Source organism: Oenanthe melanoleuca, chromosome 23 (assembly GCF_029582105.1).
Source record: "Oenanthe melanoleuca isolate GR-GAL-2019-014 chromosome 23, OMel1.0, whole genome shotgun sequence".
In the NCBI taxonomy this organism is placed as follows: domain Eukaryota; kingdom Metazoa; phylum Chordata; class Aves; order Passeriformes; family Muscicapidae; genus Oenanthe; species Oenanthe melanoleuca.
Window position 1 is genome coordinate 4148032 of NC_079356.1, and position 6618 is coordinate 4154649.

The following is a 6618-nucleotide window of genomic DNA, read 5'->3' on the forward strand; positions in this document are numbered from 1 at the left end:
TCTCCTGTGATCCCTTTCCAGGCAGATTTTGGGGGATTTGAGGCTGGAAAATGTAAATTTTGGGGTTTTGCACTTTCACCCCTTTCAGCCTCAACTTCCAAAAGTTTGGAATTTCTGGCAGAGCATCTCCTTGCCTTTGATCCCTCATCATTCCCACCTTTTATTCCCTTTTATTTGATTTTTTTTTTTTTCCAAACCAGTCTGGAATTCCACAATTCCCTTTTATTCCCCTTAAAACTTTTTAGGGGGAAACTGGGTTGAAAAATTCCTTGTTATGGATAAAATCCCTCCATTTGGAATGGAAATCCAGAATTTTTTTGGACTGGGGGGGGGTCAACATTCCCAAACTTCACTTTGCCTATTCCTAAAAACCCATCAGGGCTTTTTTTCCCCCCCCCCTCTTGTTTTTATTTCCAACCCAAATTCCAGGAGAAATTCCCAATTTTTTAATGCAAACCTGATGGATTAATGACAGATCCCAGATCATCCTGAACATTCCAGGGATGAATTCTGAGCTGGGGAGGATGAGGATGATGATGATGATTATGGGATGGAGAAGATTTTTCTGCTTTCATGAAAAGATCAAAGCCCTTTAAGGAAACAAGGCCACCAACTTCAAAGTGCTCTGAACATTCAGGGGCTCCCCTGGCCTCCCAGAGGCCCTTGGGATGGGAATTCCTTTGGGATTGGGGGTTCATTTGGGATTGGGGGTTCATTTGGGATTGGGAATTCATTTGGGATTGGGGAATTCCTTCAGGGGAAAGGGGAAAATTCCCTTTTGGGGTCCTGAAGGGAATGGGATCAGCACTGTCCTCCCAGGAGAGGATTGGGAATTCCTTTGGGATGGGGGATTCCTTTGGGATTGGGAATTTCTTTGGGATTGGGGGTTCATTTGGGATGGGAATTCCTTTGGGATTGGGGATTCCTTTGGGATTGGGGAATTCCTTTGGGATTGGGGAATTCCTTTGGGATTGGGGGTTCATTTGGGATTGGGGATTCCTTTGGGACTGGGGAATTCCTTTGGGATGGGAGTTCATTTCGGATTGGGAATTTCCTTCAGGAGAAAATTCCCTTTTGGGGTCCTGAAGGGAATGGGATCAGCATTGCAGCCCTGTCCTCCCAGGAGAGGATTGGGGAATTCCTTTGGGATTGGGGATTCCTTTGGGATTGGGGGTTCATTTGGGGTTGGAAATTCATTTGGGATTGGGAATTCATTTGGGTTTGGGGAATTCCTTCAGGGGAAAGGGGAAAATTCCCTTTTGGGGTCCTGTAGGGAATGGGATCAGAATTGCAGCCCTGTCCTCCCAGGAGAGGATTGGGAATTCCTTTGGGATTGGGGGTTCATTTGGGATTGGGGATTCCTTTGGGATTGGGGATTCCTTTGGGATTGGGGAATTCCTTTGGGATTGGGGGTTCATTTGGGATTGGGGGTTCATTTGGGATTGGGGAATTCCTTTGGGATTGGGGAATTCCTTTGGGATTGGGGAATTCCTTTGGGATTGGGGGATTCCTTTGGGATTGGGGATTCCTTTGGGATTGGGAATTCCTTTGGGATAGGGGATTACTTTGGGATTGGGGAATTCATTTGGGATGGGAGTTAATTTCGGATTGGGAATTTCCTTCAGGAGAAAATTCCCTTTTGGGGTCCTGAAGGGAATGGGATCAGCATTGCAGCCCTGTCCTCCCAGGAGAGGATTGGGGAATTCCTTTGGGATTGGGGAATTAATTTGGGATTGGGAATTTCTTTGGGATGGGAATTCCTTTGGGATTGGGAATTCCTTTGGGATTGGGGGTTCATTTGGGATTGGGGAATTCCTTTGGGATTGGGAGTTCATTTGGGATTAGGGAATTCCTTTGGGATTGGGGATTCCTTTGGGATTGGGGATTCATTTGGGATTGGGGAATTCATTTGGGATTGGGGAATAAGTCCTTTGGGATTGGGAATTCCTTCAGGGGAAAGGGGAAAATTCCCTTTTGAGGTCCTGTAGGGAATGGGATCAGCACTGTCCTCCCAGGGAGGGGAACATTCCCTGCCTGCCCCAGAGGCTCCTTGGCCATCCAGGAGCTTTGGGAAAGGATCTGTGCCTCTCCAAGGGTTTGGAAAAGGATTTGGAAAGGGGTTTGTGTCCCTCCAAGGATTTGGAGAGGGATCAGTGCCCATCCAAGGATGAGAGCAGAGCTGGATTTTGGAATCAGCCCCACTCCCACCCCTGGGAGGGATTTTGGGGGCTCAGGGCAGCCTGGGGGGGCTGCTGGGCAGGGAGGATGGAAAAGGGGCACAGGGATCCCTCTGGATCATCCCTCTGGATCATCCCCCTGGATCATCCCCTCAACCCAGGATCCCTCTGGATCATCCCTCTGGATCATCCCCCATCTCTTTGATCCCTCTGGATCATCCCCCCCAACCCAGGATCTCTCTGGATCATCCCTCCAGTTCTGGATCCCTCTGGATCATCCCCCTGGATCATCCCTCCATCCCAGGATCCCTCTGGATCATCCTCCCATCTCTTGGATCCCCCTGGATCATCCCCCTGGATCATCCCTCCAGTTCTGGGATCCCTCTGGATCATCCCTTAAACCCAGGATCCCCCTGGATCATCCCCCCATCTCTTGGATCCCTCTGGATCATCCCTCTGGATCATCCCCCCAACCCTGGATCCCTTTCCTTGGGCTCAGATCCCAAAGGGAGCAGGGTTGGGAATTGCCCACCCCGATCATGGATTGCTTTTCATTCCACAGGGGAAACAAAAAAAACCAAACTAAAAATAACAAAAAATAACCTGGATGTGGTCGAGTGCACAAGCTCTGGGTCCTGAGGGGATGGAAAAAGTGGGAAAAGGGAAGGATGGAAGGAAAGGATGAGGTAACAAGCTCCAGGGGGAGCACTGGGATCTCCTGGATTCTCCTGGAGTCCATCCCGGTGTCCTGAGGGATTCTCGGGGTCCCACAGCGTGGAGGTTCCTCAGACACCCAAACCAACACTTGGACACTTCCCCAAATCCTTTCAAAACCCAAAACGTTCCTCAGGTGAGCGGGATTGTCCCACCCAAAATCCCAACCCTGGTTTTTGGGATTTGCTGCTTTTTTTTTTTTTTTCTTTTTTTTCCCCCTAAAAGTCTTTCCTGCAGCTTTTCAACTCCTAAAAGTGCTTTTCACACCTTTCACCGACCAGCCAAGGATTGGGAGGGGTTTCTCCATGAAAAACAAATCCTGCCCTGTCCCTGGGAGTGTCCCAGGATGGGGCTTGGAGCAGCCTCGAGGGGCTGGAATTCCAGGGAATTTGAAGGTTTTTCCCACCCAAACCAGCCTGGGATCCTGTGGAGCAGAGGGAAAACTTCCAGTTGGAACAGCTTTGCTACAAAAAAAATAAAAAAAATTAAAAAAAAATTGGAATCCTTGCAGGGAATTCTCCAGATCCATCTGCAGCCAAAAAATCCCTAAGGAGAGCAGGAAGAACTTTTCCCATCCACGAGGAAAACAAATCCAGGTTGGATAAAGATTCCTTGATCTGCACAATTCTGTGATTTTCCAAACCAGAGGTTTCCCACATCCAGGCATTTCCCATCCATCCAGAAAAAAAAACATCTGAGTCAACTGGGAAAGAAAAATTCCTGGAAAACCATCCCTGGTGCAATTTTTTTGGGATGATTTCCTTTCCTGCCCTGCTGGGAATTGTGGAATCCAGGCTGGATTTCCTAAATTGTGGTGACAGAAGAGATTCCCTGGCAGCCAAGGGAATCCTGATCCCATTCCTGAGGAATTCCTGCTCTGTTTGGAGGAAAGGTTGGCAGAGCTGGGAAAGGTGGAGGGAATTTTTTTTCCCCCCTTTCTCAGGTGCTCTGTGGCAGTAAATTCAGGGAATTTCTGCTGCTTTCCACTGGATTTTGGGAAAACTCCATCCAAACCTCCTCTCCCAGGTCCTGGTGGTGATGAAACAGGAGCTGGATTTTGACTGATCCCAATTTCTTGGAAATTTTCACTTTTTTTGGGCAAATCTGGCCCTGGAAAACCAGGGATAACTCAGCCCTGGAATCTTGGAGTGTTTTCTGTGCTTTGTGTGAATTTTGTCAGTTTTTAGGGGATTTTTCAGCATCATTCTGAGTTTTTTAATTTTTTTTTTTTTTTATCAAATGCATCCTCGTGATTGCAGCTGGGGGTTTGGATTTCAGCTCTGGCAGTGTCAGGTGGTGGCTGCTCCTCTCTGCTGGGGGCTGGGTGTCAAATGGGCTGAAAAACTGATTTAATTCCACATTAATTCCTCTTTCCAGGAAAAAAAAAAAAAAAAAAAAAAAAAAAAATCTCTGGCAAATCCAGCAGAATTGAATTTCTTTTCCTTGATAGAAAAATCGAGGAAATCATCAGACTCAAAATTCCTTCCAGGGAATTTTGCAACTCGAATTGCACATCAAAAAATGCCCTTTGTGAGCAAATATTCCCCCAGAAAAAAAAAACAAAAAAAAAAAAAACAAAAAGAAAAACAACTAAAAACCAACCTTGGAGTGCAGGAATTCATCCTGGGATGGAGTTCATTTCCTCAGGAGCTGGCACATTTGGGATTTTTGGTTTTCTTGGCTGTTTTTTTTTTTTTTTTTGTTGTTGTTGTTTGAGGAAGGAAAACATCTGACAGGAGGTTTTGAGGGTTGAGAAACGAGGAGCTGATGTTGCTCAATCCCAGCTCTTCCCCCAGTTTGGCTTCCCCACACCAGTTTAAGGGGAGTTATTCCTGCTGGGAAATGAGTGGGAAATTCTGGGGGGCTGGAAAGGAAGGATGGAATATTTTCCTGGATTTTGATGGAGGAGCAGGAGGAACCCCTTATCACCCCCAAAAATCTTTTTGTTTCCTCGTTCCTAAGTGGAATTTCACTGGGATTTTTCCAGCAGGGATGCTCGGGGAGCTGCTCCTGTCACGGCTCCGTGGGATGTTCTGGGATGTTCCTGGCACCCGTGGGATGTTCCTGGCAGGGAAGGAATTCAGGAATGCAGAGGGGGTGGGAAGCTGTGCCCACGCCAGCAGCAGGAGCAGAACGTCCCCGCTCTGCCCACGCTCCTCTCCCAGCTGGGACAATCCCAGATTTTGGAGTTTTCCCATCAGAATCGAGCTGGGAAGAGCAGCAGCTTGGAGGAGAGGAAAGCTTTTCCTTTTGGAGAATTCTGTTTGGGATTTCTCCACGCTCAGGAGGGAACAGGGAGTCCAAGGCGTTGTTTGTTCCTGTCCCAGCGCTCGGGTCGTTCCCCAAATCTCCCGAGGTTCTGGACATCCCAGATTCTCCATCCTGGAGGATTTCATCCTTCATCCTGCAGGATTCCATCCTTCATCCTGCTCTGCTCCCCATCCCAGCTCAGCAGGATCCAGCCAATTCCCTTCTCTGTGCTTGGGGTTGGCAAAGTCGAGCAGCAGCTCCGAGTCCTCCGGCCATGGTTTTGCCCCCAAAAATGGGTTTGTAGACCCAAATTTGGGTTTGTAGACCCAAATTTGGGTTTGTAGACCCCAAATTTTGAGTTCATACACCCCAAATGTTGAGTTCATACATTCCAACGTTCTTTGAGTTTGTGGACCCCAAATTTTGAGTTCATAGACCCCAAATTTGGGTTTGTAGACCCAAAGTTTGAGTTCCTACACTCCAAAGTTGTTTGAGTTTGTGGACCCCAAATTTGAGTTTGTAGACCCCAAATTTTGGGTTTATAGGCCCCAAAGTTTGAGTTTGGACACCCCAAAGTTGTTTGACTTTGTAGACCCCAAATCTGGGTTTGTAGACCCCAAATTTTGAGTTCATACATCCCAAAGTTGTTTGAGTTTGCGGACCCCAAGTTTGGGTTTGTAGACCCAAAGTTGTTTGGATTTGTAGACCCCAAATTTTGAGTTCATAGACCCCAAAATTTGGGTTTGTAGGCCCCAAATTTGGGTTTGTAGACCCCAAAGTTGTTTGAGCTCATAGACCCCAAATTTTGAATTTATAGATCCCAAATTTTGAGTTCATAGACCCCATATTTGAGTTTATAGACCCAAAATTTTGAATTTATAGACCCCAAAGTCTGGGTTCGTAGACCCACAGATCTGGTTTGCAGACTCCCAAGTTTGGGAATTTGCAGATCCCAAGATTTTGGGTTGTGGAACTTTAGGGTTGTGGAACCCCAGATTTGAGTTGGTGGAACTCCAGGTTTGGATTTATGATTTCCCAGATCTGAATTTGTGAACTCCCAAATTTGGGGTTGGTGGAACCCCAGATTTGGGGTCATGGAACACCAAGCTTGTGTTTTTGGGCCCCCAAATTTGGGGCTGTGAACCCCAAGGTCTGGATTTGTGAACCCTCAGGTTTGGGTTTATGATTCCCTGGATTTGGGGTTGTTGTCTCTCAGGTTTGGGTTGGTGGAACCCCAAATTTGGGGCTGTGAACCCCAAGGTCTTGTGAACCCTCAGGTTGGGGTTTGTGGCCTCCTGGGATTGGATTCATGATTCCAACCCCAGATTTGGGCTCGAGGAGCCCCAAGTTTGGGTTTATGGACCCCCCAGGTTTGGGGTTGGGTTTGTGGGTGGAACAGCTTCATCCCAAAAAATCTTTTCCTTCAGCTTTGGGTTTGTTCCTGTGTGGCTGAGCTGGTTCTTCACTCCCAGGTGGG